The sequence below is a fragment of the Phyllobates terribilis genome, unplaced genomic scaffold (assembly GCF_046119375.1).
Source record: "Phyllobates terribilis strain yellow unplaced genomic scaffold, ASM4611937v1 Scaffold_10__3_contigs__length_209671492, whole genome shotgun sequence".
Classification (NCBI taxonomy): Eukaryota; Metazoa; Chordata; class Amphibia; order Anura; family Dendrobatidae; genus Phyllobates; species Phyllobates terribilis.
Genome location: NW_027362770.1, coordinates 146406160 through 146417666, shown reverse-complemented (window position 1 = coordinate 146417666; position 11507 = coordinate 146406160).

The following is an 11507-nucleotide window of genomic DNA, read 5'->3' as shown; positions in this document are numbered from 1 at the left end:
TTTGGTTGAGGTTGATGCTTCCTCTGTGGGGGTTGGCGCAGTATTGTCTCAGGATAACGGGGATGGATTACATCCCTGTGCCTTTTTTTCAAAAAATTTTTCGGAGACTGAACTGAATTACGATATTGGTAATCGGGAATTATTGGCTATTAAACTCGCATTTGAACACTGGCGCCACTTCTTGGAAGGTGCGGAATTTCCCGTTCAGGTTCTTACGGATCATAAAAATCTGATATATCTTGATGCTGCCAAGCGCCTGAATGCCCGTCAGGCTAGGTGGGCACTGTTTTTCTCGCGGTTTAATTTCTCCGTTACTTACATCCCTGGTACTAAGAATGTTAAGGCGGATGCCTTGTCTCGCAGTTTTTCTCCCATAGTCGGTGCTGAGAAAGAGGAGAACATTTTACAAGAAGGTGTTGTGATAGCTGCTTTGGACTCCGTTTTGGAAAATGAGATTCTTAAAGCACAGGAGAATGCCCCTTCTAACACTCCTCATGGGAGGTTGTTTGTGCCTGGGACCTTTAGGAGAGATTTGTTTGTTGAGTGTCACGAATCTCGGTTGGCAGGTCATCCCGGAATCTCTGAGACCAAGAGACTGGTGGGTCGCAGTTTTTGGTGGCCTGGATGGCAGAAGGAAGTCATTAAGTGGGTGCGTCAATGTACTATATGTGCTAGATCTAAGTCCTCACATACTCCTGCTGCGGGGTTGCTTTGTCCTTTGGAGGTTCCCAGTGCTCCTTGGACACATTTGGCTATGGACTTTATAACTGACCTTCCCCCCTCTGAGGGTTTTACTGTCATCTGGGTGGTCGTGGACCGTTTTAGCAAGATGTGTCACTTGGTTCCTTTCGTCAAACTGCCCTGCGCTAAAACTCTCGCTAAGGCCTTTGTCAAGGAAATTGTCAGACTTCATGGCGTTCCTACTGACATTGTTTCTGATAGGGGTCCTCAGTTCGTGGCTCGTTTTTGGCGTGCCTTTTGTGATAGGTTGGGAGTTCATTTGTCGTTCTCGTCCGGATATCATCCTGAATCTAATGGCCAGACAGAAAGGAAAAACCAGGATGTTGAGCAGTTCTTGCGTTGTTTTGTGGCAGACAATCAAGAGGGGTGGTCTGAGTTTCTGCCACTTGCTGAATTTGCTCTGAACAATCATACATCTTCTTCTGCTGGTTGTTCGCCTTTTTTTTGTTGTTCTGGGAGACATCCGTCGTTTGGGTCGTTCTCCAAGTTGGGATCTGCCGTGCCTGAGGAGGAGAATTTTTCCGGTGATTTGGAGAGAGTTTGGACGGATGTGCGTGGTAATCTTCAGGAGGCCAACAGAAAATCTAAAGACTACTTTGATAGGAAACGACAGGAGGTTTTGTTCGCTGTTGGTGACATGGTTTGGTTGTCCTCTAGGAATCTGCGGTTGAGGATTCCTTCAAAGAAATTGGGTCCCAAGTTTGTAGGGCCCTTTAAGGTGCTTCAGGTTGTCAACCAATCTGCTGTTAGGTTGGAGGTTCCTACCTCCTGGAGAATTAATCCGGTATTTCATGTCTCTCTGTTGAAAAAAGCTGTTGTATCGGATTGTGACGCCTCTGCCTCTGTTCCTCCGGTGGTGGAGGACGGGGAATATGAAATTTCTCGCATCCTTAACTCTAGACGGTATAGAGGTAGTTTGCAGTATCTTGTGGCCTGGAAAGGTTTCGGTCCCGAGGATAACTTTTGGGTGAGGTCGGATGATGTTTCCGCGTCCAGACTTATCAGAGCGTTTCACAGGAGATTTCCTGATAAGCCTGGTCCTAGGGGATCCGGAGGATCCTCTTAGAAGGGGGGGTACTGTTAGAACCTTGCTCTTAGTTTTTTTTTCCTTTGCTGGTCACATGACCTTGTTGGCCTATTTAATCCTGCTCCGCCCTTCTGGCTTTGCTGGACTTCATTGTATATCTACTTTCTAGCTAGCCTGTGCTCTGTGTCTTGCTCTATTAGTTTGCTTGGTCTACTGACCTCTATGTTCTATATATTTTGTTTGTTCGTCTGTCTGCTACTATTTCTGTTAGGAGGTGTCCCATATTCCTCCCAGTCCTTAGTACTTGTAGGGATTCCTTCCCCACATCTATAGGTCTCCGTACAGACTAGCTTAGGACTTTAGCAGGTCTGATCGCAGGATCAGGTTCCCTCTTACATCGTAGGGATTAAGCTGAGTTCTATCGCAGGGACAGATCTCCTCTCTTTCCTTAGCTCTGGTAGCAGAACATAACAGTCTGGTCTTGCCTGTGGTACTGGATGGCATTCCTATGAGTGCCCTACTGGACACTGGGTCACAAGTGACTACCATCCCGTACGTGCTCTTTAAGCGGTACTGGAATGACTCGGACATAACCCGCTACCCAGATGACGACCTGAGTATCATCGCCAGCAATGGTCAGCCCGTGCCGCAGGTGGGATTCAAGGAGGTGACCATTAAGGTCGGTAAAGTCGAACTGGCGGCACAAGGACTGATTATTGTGGACATAGACCGTCATGAGAGCCACCCTAGAATAACCTTGGGAACTAACGTGATTGAAAATTGTCTTGCAGAGGTGATTCTCATTTTACAGCAGGTTACCAAGAACACCAGTTCCAGCCAGCAGCGTGTGCTCCAAAAAGAGATCCAGGCACTGATGAAGCGGCAACAAGTGGAACTATCTGGTGGTGAGATAGGTAGTGTGAGAATGTGTGACCCGTTCCCTATTGCCATGCCCCCGAAAAGTGAGATGATGATCTGGTGCCGGGCAGCTATTGGTCTAAGAGGTAGAGACTACCAAGCAATGGTAGAACCCATCTACTCAGATAGTAGGCCCACCATTTTGACAGCACGGGGGGTGGTTGATGTACGCCATGGGAGGGTGCCCGTCCGCATCATAAATATCGGGGAGAGAGAAGTATACCTGCCCCGGTATGCCACGCTAGCCAAATTGTTCACCATAAACCAAAATTCTGTAAAGGCCATAGAACCCTTGCCTCCATCTCAACCAGAGGAAGGTAACGGCTCTAAGAAACAAATGGAGGACTGGCGTCAGCAACTGCATTTGGGTACTGACTCCACTCCCTCACACCAAAAACAGGGAGTTTACCAGGTGGTTCAGGAGTACGAAAGAGTCTTTAGTAAACACCCGCTAGACTTCGGGCAAGTAAAGGGGGTAGAACATCACATCCCCACAGGAGACCATCCGCCCATAAAGGAAAGATACCGACCTGTACCCCCCTGCACACTATCAGCATGCAAAAGGGATGTTGCGGGACATAAAGGAGGCTGGGGTAATCAGGGACAGCTGTAGCCCTGGGCAGCTCCACTAGTTCTAGTGAAAAAGAAGGACAACACCATGAGAATGTGTGTAGACTACAGAAAGGTCAACCGTATCACACACAAAGATGCGTACCCGTTACCTAGGATAGAAGAATCTTTAGCTGCATTAAAATCTGCTAACTTCTTTTCCACTTTGGATCTTACTAGCGGGTACTGGCAGGTTCCTGTAGCAGAGGCAGACAAGGAGAAGACTGCATTCACCACCCTGATGGGCCTCAGCGAATTCAACTGTATGCCGTTCGGGCTCTGCAACGCACCAGGAACCTTCCAACGGTTGATAGAATGCTGTCTGGGACACCGGAATTTCGAGACGGTCCTGTTATACCTGGACGATGTCATCGTCTATTCCAAAACCTACGAGGACCATCTGAAACACCTGGCAGAAGTGTTTGACGCCCTGGCAAGCTACGGCCTCAAGGTGAAACCCTCCAAGTGTCACCTGCTTAAACCAAAGGTGCAGTACCTGGGACACGTGGTGCTGACGGAGTGGCTCCCGACCCCAATAAGATCACCGTGATTAAAGACTGGCCAAGACCCTTCAGCATAAAGGAAGTGAGGCAGTTTCTCGGGTTGGTAGGCTACTACTGAAGATTCATTCCCGGTTTCACCAAAATGGCAGCTCCTATGCAGGACCTCCTGATAGGCCAATCCAGGAAGGCCAAAAACCAGAAGCCGCCCTTCAGATGGGAAAAGCTGGAAGAAGAGTCCTTCCGCCAGATGAAGATGGCCCTCATGGGGGATGAAATCCTGGCGTACCCTGACTACAGCCAGCCCTTTATCCTCCACACGGACGTGAGCAACATCGGGCTAGGAGCCGTACTGTCCCAGATCCAGAAGGGGAAAGAATGGGTAATCGCTTACGCCAGCCGAAAACTACGGCCCACAGAGAGAAACCCTGAGAATTATAGCTCATTCAAGCTAGAGTTCCTGGCAGCGGTGTGGGCGGTGACCGAACGTTTCAAGCATTACCTTGCCTCTTCCAAGTTCACCGTGTACATGGATAACAACCCGTTGACACACCTGGACACTGCAAGACTTGGTGCCCTGGAGCAGAGATGGATGGCTCGCCTGTCCAACTATAAATTCACCATCAAATACCGGGCGGGACGCTCAAATGCCAACGCGGATGCCCTGTCCAGAATGCCAAACTTACCGGACGCAGGGGAAGATCCAGAAGAACTGGAAGAAGTCGAACTCCCTGCGTTCCACCGTCATGGGATTACCCTATATTCCCACCGTGTAAGGGACAGGCGCTCTGCCACGTTCAATCCCTTACCTCACTACAGCTGGGCGGAGACACAAGACAGTGATCCCGCAGTCCGTCTGGTGAAGGAAATGCTGACACAGGCTGATGCCCGTCTTGACCCAGACGCTCCGGAGGAGACCAAGCAACTGTGGAAGGAGAAAAGCAGGCTGTTTCTTTACAAGGAGAAGCTGTGCCGGAGAATGGTCAACTCTAGAACACATGAGCTGACCTGGCAGGTAGTGGTCCCATGACGAGACGCGGCTATGGTTCTGGAGGCGTACCACGACGGAGCAGGACACTTCGGATGGAAAAAGCTGGAGTTCTTGTTGCGTGAACGGTTCTACTGGGTAGGCATGAGAGGAGCCATCGAGAGGTGGTGCAGAGACTGTGGCCCTTGCAACCTAAGAAGAAAGGACCGTGCCAGCCAGAAGAGTCCCCTGCAGCCCATCATCACCTGGCAGCCACTGGAACTGGTAGCCCTGGACCATGTGAAACTGGCTCCAAGCAAATCTGGGTACGTCTACGCCCTCACCATCATAGATCACTACTCCCGGTTTCTAGTGGTGGTCCCTGTCAAGGTCTTAATGGCCCAAACAGCGGCCAGGGCCTTCCAGTTGCACTTCTGCCGTCCACACGGGTACCCGGAGCAAGTGCTGATGGACCAAGGACCAGCCTTCGAAGCGGAGGTCTTCCAGGAGTTCTGCAATCTGTATGGCTGCAGGAAGATAAGAACAATGCCCTATCACCCTCAGACCAACGGACTATGTGAGAAAATGAACCAGGTGGTGATAGACTTGCTAAAAACGTTGCCCCTGAAGGAACGCAGTCTGTGGCCTGAAAAACTGCCTGATTTGGTGGACTTGTACAATCACATCCCCGTGGGCTCCACCAACTGTACCCCGGCTTACCTAGTGAGAGCAAGACCTGGTAAGCTGCCTATTGACCTGGATATGGGAGTCCTGACACCTGAGGACACCTCGCCAGAGGCAGACTGGGATACAGAACGGCAGCCGCAGTATCGGAAAGTACAGGAAAGCGTCGAGCGAAGTCTGTCTCAAGCAAGAGAAAGGCAAGAGAAGGCTTATAACCAGTATGCTCCCGCTGTTCCCCTGGTACCTGGAGAGCAGGTCTTGAAGAGATAGAGACGGCTCCACAAGTTGGATGACCAGTGGGAGAAGGACCCGTCCACCGTACTGCCCTCAAGTCATGAGAACCCAAAAGTATGTATCATCAGTAAGGATGGAGGAGAGACCACAGCCATTGTCTCCAGAGACCACCTGAAAAAGTGTCCCGAGTAGCTGCAAAGCCCTGAAGAAGATCAAGAAAACCCTCAACCCGCAGAGGAAAGGGAATAAATGATCAGTACCGTACTCGGAGACTTTCCCCTGTCCTGGACTCAGATCAACAACGCAGTCGTGGTACCCATCCTCACCTTTCTCCAGCCAGCCCCTCAAGGACCTACAGAAGAACAGGTAGTGTCAGAAGAGCAGCCGGCCCAGGAGGCAGAAGAATCCATACCAGCAGCCCAGGAGAATCAACCCTCTGCTAGTAGTGAGCCTGCCGTGCCCCTAGTGAGCCAAAGAGTACGCAGAAAGCTGCCAGGCCTGCCCGTAACACCTTCTACACCCTGTAGTGCAGAACCAGATAGTGGGTTACGTAGGTCCACCAGGAGCACTAGAGGACATATGCCCGCTCGCTGGAGAATCTAAAATGTAATCTGTAAATTGCAAATGTTGAAAAAGGTTTATGTTTTTGTTACCTGGTTACTAATTATGTTTCTCTAGTTACCCTGCAGGTTTATTTGGACTGACAGGTTATGGACGCTGAATAACCGGAACTACATGTAGATAGTTGCACCTTGGTGCCTCTTGCGAAGATGGCCGCGGAAGAGAAAACCTGTCTGGCGTGGCCTCCTTGTGGCCCAAAGTAGCTAGCCTCAGGCTTGCAGCCACGCCCAGGGCCAACGCTTGGGGCTTGCTTTGGACAGGTCCCCTACTCTGTGCCAAGACTTCACCTTGTTGGGTGATATGGACACCCGGTCACGGACACGCCGTGACCTCTAAAGACTAAAGCTTCTTGTATATATGTTGTTGTATTATTGTTTATACCCTGCATTTGTGTTTTCTTAAAAATGTGTTTAGTCCCAGAGTACTAAAATTTACTAGGGGGGAATGTGGCACCCCAGGGGTCTGGTTACCACAGTAATAGAAATATTACGTCTGAGAGCAAGTGGGAGGTTTCTCTGGTCAGGAGCCCTTAAACATGCAACACTTCCTGCCCAGACCTGGGAGGGGAGGAATCTGCCCTTATAAACTGGGTCTGGGGCGGGATTAGAGAGAGGATTCAGAGCCTGAAGACAGTTCCAGACACAGGGAGAGAAACAGCAGGAGCTCTGTAGGAGCAGTAGCTGAAGACCAGGGGCTGGAAGCTAAGCAGAGATATAGCTCTCCCTGGCAGAAGAATCTAGGAACCGGACACAGGAGTCCGAGGCTGTGGGGACTGATATTCACCCAGCAGCAGAAATCAGCCGGCAGAGGATTCCAGGTCCTCTGGCCATAGAAGCCCGGAGGCTCAGTCACAAGGAAGGGACCAGCACCGCCATCCAGGAGCAGAGGCTAACAGAAGGCCCCAAGTCACCAGCCATACGGGTGAGCACCACATGGTATACTCAGGGACGTGGGCTACTTCTACCCGCTTACAGCTAGGTAGCCAGAAAGAGTGCAGATAGACGGTGAGGCCTACAACTCCACCTGGCCAGGGGAACTCCTGTTTGCTCGCAGACTGACCAGGCCCCTTATGTTAGCCAGTACTCCCGCGAGGGTCTGCCTTAATATCACCAGTAAAGACCCTGAACTGCACTGCAAAGACTCTGAGTCGTTCCTGCTTCATCGCCGCACCAGCACTACTAGTGCTGGGACTCCCGTGCATTATCACCCTCACCATCAACTACACTGCCTTGGGGCTCCACTCCTCCCGTTGGGAGTCACACTACCTCAGCTGCACACACCATCAGCCCCAGCGGTCTGCCTTGCAGCGGTGGTCCGCGCTGACCGCAATCCACGGGTGGCGTAGTCGGACAATTAACCTAAAACCCCCACAAAATACCGCCATCCACCTGACCACTCTGAGCCACGGGACCGGGTCACTGCCACGGATTCTACAACCCCCAGAGACCCGGCTCCGGGTATCCCACACACATCCACACTAGGCCCAGGGGGCGAGTCATATGCACAGTGTAAATGACGTGCCCCCTGGGCCGTGGGGTACTCGGTGCCGGGCCGGTCGTTGTTAGGGTAGATGTCACAGTGGCGGGACCCGGTCCGTGACCCTAGGCGGTCAATAAAAGGGGATATTTACAGAGGAATTAAAGTTCTTATGTACAGTTTGTGATGCCACCTGTGGTATGCGGCTAAAGGGAGCCGCCGCTGCGGAGCAGATCCTCTGGAGCTGATGTTAGTGCTGCAGAGTTGGTTCAGCTCTCCACAGGCAGAGCTTAGCTCCAAGGCAGTGTAGATGTTGTTGTTATAGATGTTGCTGTGCAGTGTAGTGCAGGGGGTGATGGCGCAGCAGTAATAATTCACAGAGACAGTGGGGTGCAGTCTTCCAGATTTACTCACAGTTCTCACTTTGCTCCTGGTTACAACTGCAGATCATAACTTCCCACGTCATTCTGTGCTTACCCAGGGAGGGGTTCAGCCAACCCCCAGGTACCTCCGGAGTACATAACAGGACCCCCTTCTGTGTGTTCCTTCTGGCCATCTCCCTGCACCTCACACCCAGTGTCCCAATCCAGTGACCGCTGACCTTGTCGGGCGATGTCTTCTCTGTCCCCTGGGTCCTCTATGGCCACCTTTTCCGTGAGTTAGATGTGGCTTTGGGCTGCAGCACCTGAAATGCTGCACCCTCCGGGTACCTAGTTGAATATTGCAATTCTCACTAGTTAGGGGCCGGTCCCCTCTGTGACCCGATCCCTCCACCGCCTGGTAGATTCGGGCATACGGGTGGCCTCCAGCACTGCCTGTACCCCTGGGATCCTTCCTTCACTCCTGGAGCATTCTCTCTGCTCCCGTTCCTTCCTCCTCTTCTTCTCCTGGGCTTCCTCACTCAGGCCCGCGCTTCCCTGAGCAGAGCTCCTGCAGAGCTCCTGCTCCCAACTCTTCCTCTGACTCAATCTCCTCAGACTCTACTCACTCTAGAATGTTCCACCCTCTCTTTTATATCGCTACTTACTGAGCTCCCCTGAACTACTTCCTCCACCCACACCCACTACATGGTTCCCCCTACTTTGGTTCCCCCCACTCCAGCCAGGGACAGGGCTCAGCAGAGGAGCAGTGCATCTTGCCCCTCCTGCTGGTCTGGAGTAGTGTAGTGTGGATGCAGGTGTTTGGGTCCCGGGCAGTACTCCATCCTTACCTGAGAGTGAGATGCAGTACCTCTGTGGCGACCGAACCCTCAGGGGTGCCACATAAACTGTAAGCAATACTCAGATTTTTATATGCTGTCATCTGGGGAAAATAAATTAAAATTGTAAATGCAAAGTAATATTTATATAGCTATGTAGACCTTATTATGACTACACTGTCAAATATTTTTGAAAACTGATACTTGCATAGTGTGCAGTAAGGGGTTAATAGGATGTCTGACAGCGATCCCTCCCACCTTTATGGTCAGCCATAAAGTTACCAAACAATACAGTCATACAATATCCCAATAATGCTGCCCTATTAATAAACTAAGGAATGCAGCTACATATTATCTTTCATAGGTTTGTGCACAAAAGGCTAGTGAGACTAGAGGTTCAAGTTCCAGGGCCAAAGCCATCACAGTTAGATTGTCCAGCTTCACGGCCAAAAATTTTGAGATCTAAAGTTTTGTTTTGCTGCTTAAGTGTTTTTAGATCTTTTCTACGGTTACTGGAGTATAATTATCAGAATTTCATACGTTTTTAAACTTTTATGGACAAATACATAAACTTTATATAAAGACCCAATATTTATAGTTCTGGCCCTAATTTTCTAATTTTGAAGACTTCTGCCCTTCTCCTTGGCAGCTGGATATGACCTTCTGGCCCACATCCTGACTGATGACCACCCATTCTTGTCTAATTAGGGCTTGGAGTTTATCACATTTTCTGTGTTTTTGTTTCCCACCCACATTTTTGAGGACCACAGGTTCTCAATGGGGATCTGGGGAGTTTCCTGGCCATGGACCCAAAAGGTCAAAGTTTTGTTCATCAAGCCACTTAGTTATCACTTTTGCCATGTGACATGGCCTCCATCATGCTGGAAAAGCATTATTCATCACCAAATTGCTCCTGGATTGTTGGGAGAAGTTGCTCTTGGAGGATGTGTAGATACAATTCTTTTTTCATGACAGTGTTCTTAGGAAAAATTGTGAGTGAGCCTACTCCATGGATGACAAGCCCCCACACATGGAGGGTCTCAGCATGCTTTACTGTTGGCAGGACACAGGACTCATGGTAGCTCTCACCTTTCTTGCAGTACAATCCCTGGACTTCCTGCAAAGTTATCTAAAAACACTTAAACAGCAAACTGCGGAAACCAAAATTTGTGTCAGTCCTAAAACTTTTGCCCACAACTGTTATATCAGAAGATAATATGCCCAGAGATGATATAGCCATTAGGCCAGCCCTGGTGGGAGATATAATAATATACAGTTCTTGTGATATCCAAAGAAGGTGCCCCAAATAACTTAAAGGGGAGCAAACATCAGAAAATTGTCTATTGGTTAAACATTTTTGGCAATTTTTGGAATTTTTTTTAATGTAACAATCTTTACTAAAAAAGACATTATTACTCTTGCAATTTTTGCACTGCCTACTTCAGGTTCGTCAGGAAGAGCTTTCAGCAGGCTCCTTATCATCAGAGTCAGGATTACAGTGACAGGTAACACCCCTATACACAACTGATAACATAGGATCCACCAACCACAATAGGTGATGTCACACCTCCCTTCCCTTTGCACAGGCTCAATTGTTGCTTTAGTACAAAAGATAGGGTCTGACTATGTTCATTTCTGCTAATGTACGTACGTTGCCACATTGGCGGGAGTGAAAATTGCAAGAATTCTAATTTTTATACAGTTTGTGTGTCACGACACAGCTGTCGGGTGACCAGGGGCTCGTACCCTGTCCCTAACCTTAGGGGGCGCTCTAGCTCGCCCTATTCCCCGGGATACCTCTGAAGGTGAGGATGCCGGGGCCCCCACCCTCGCCCTAACTCCTGAGTAAGCCCTCCGTCTGTTCACTCCCCCCACCCAGAGAAGGGGGCGCTACTGTGCACCGTAGTACACCAACCCGACAAAAAAGGTTACACAGACAGGAGTAAACAGAAAACTCCAGGCACACAAAATATTCATTCACATATAACAGAGGAAAGCATCGGGGTGTGAAGGTAGGGGAATAAACCAAAAATGGGGAAGGATAAGGCATTACCATGCATACAAACCAGACACCAGTCACAAATAATTCCTTCAGTTCTCCTTCTCATAAGAACTTCTCTCTCTCCATTAGCCATGCAGCAAAAGCTAGCTCTGACAAGGATTAGTATCAGAGCCCAGATTATAAAGGGAAAAGGAGTGGCTAACCGAGCTCAGCGGTGAGCACAGGGAATTCCAACATGGCCGCTTAACCCCTGTTCTGCCGGAAGAAATAAACACACATTTAAAATGACGGAGACGTGCTTCTTCTCGGAGCTGGAGTAGGAGCCATCTGACGCTGAGGTCTTCTGGCTCCAAAGTGTCGCGGTAACCCCGTGACATTGTGATATAAAAAAAAGCACTGGTATAATTTAAAAAAAATAAATTAATACAAAACCTTATTGAAACATGTCATTTTCTACTGATAGTTTCCCTTCAAGTAGGGAACAGACTGGCCCACAGGAGAAGAGGAGAATCCCCCGGTAGGCCCCACCT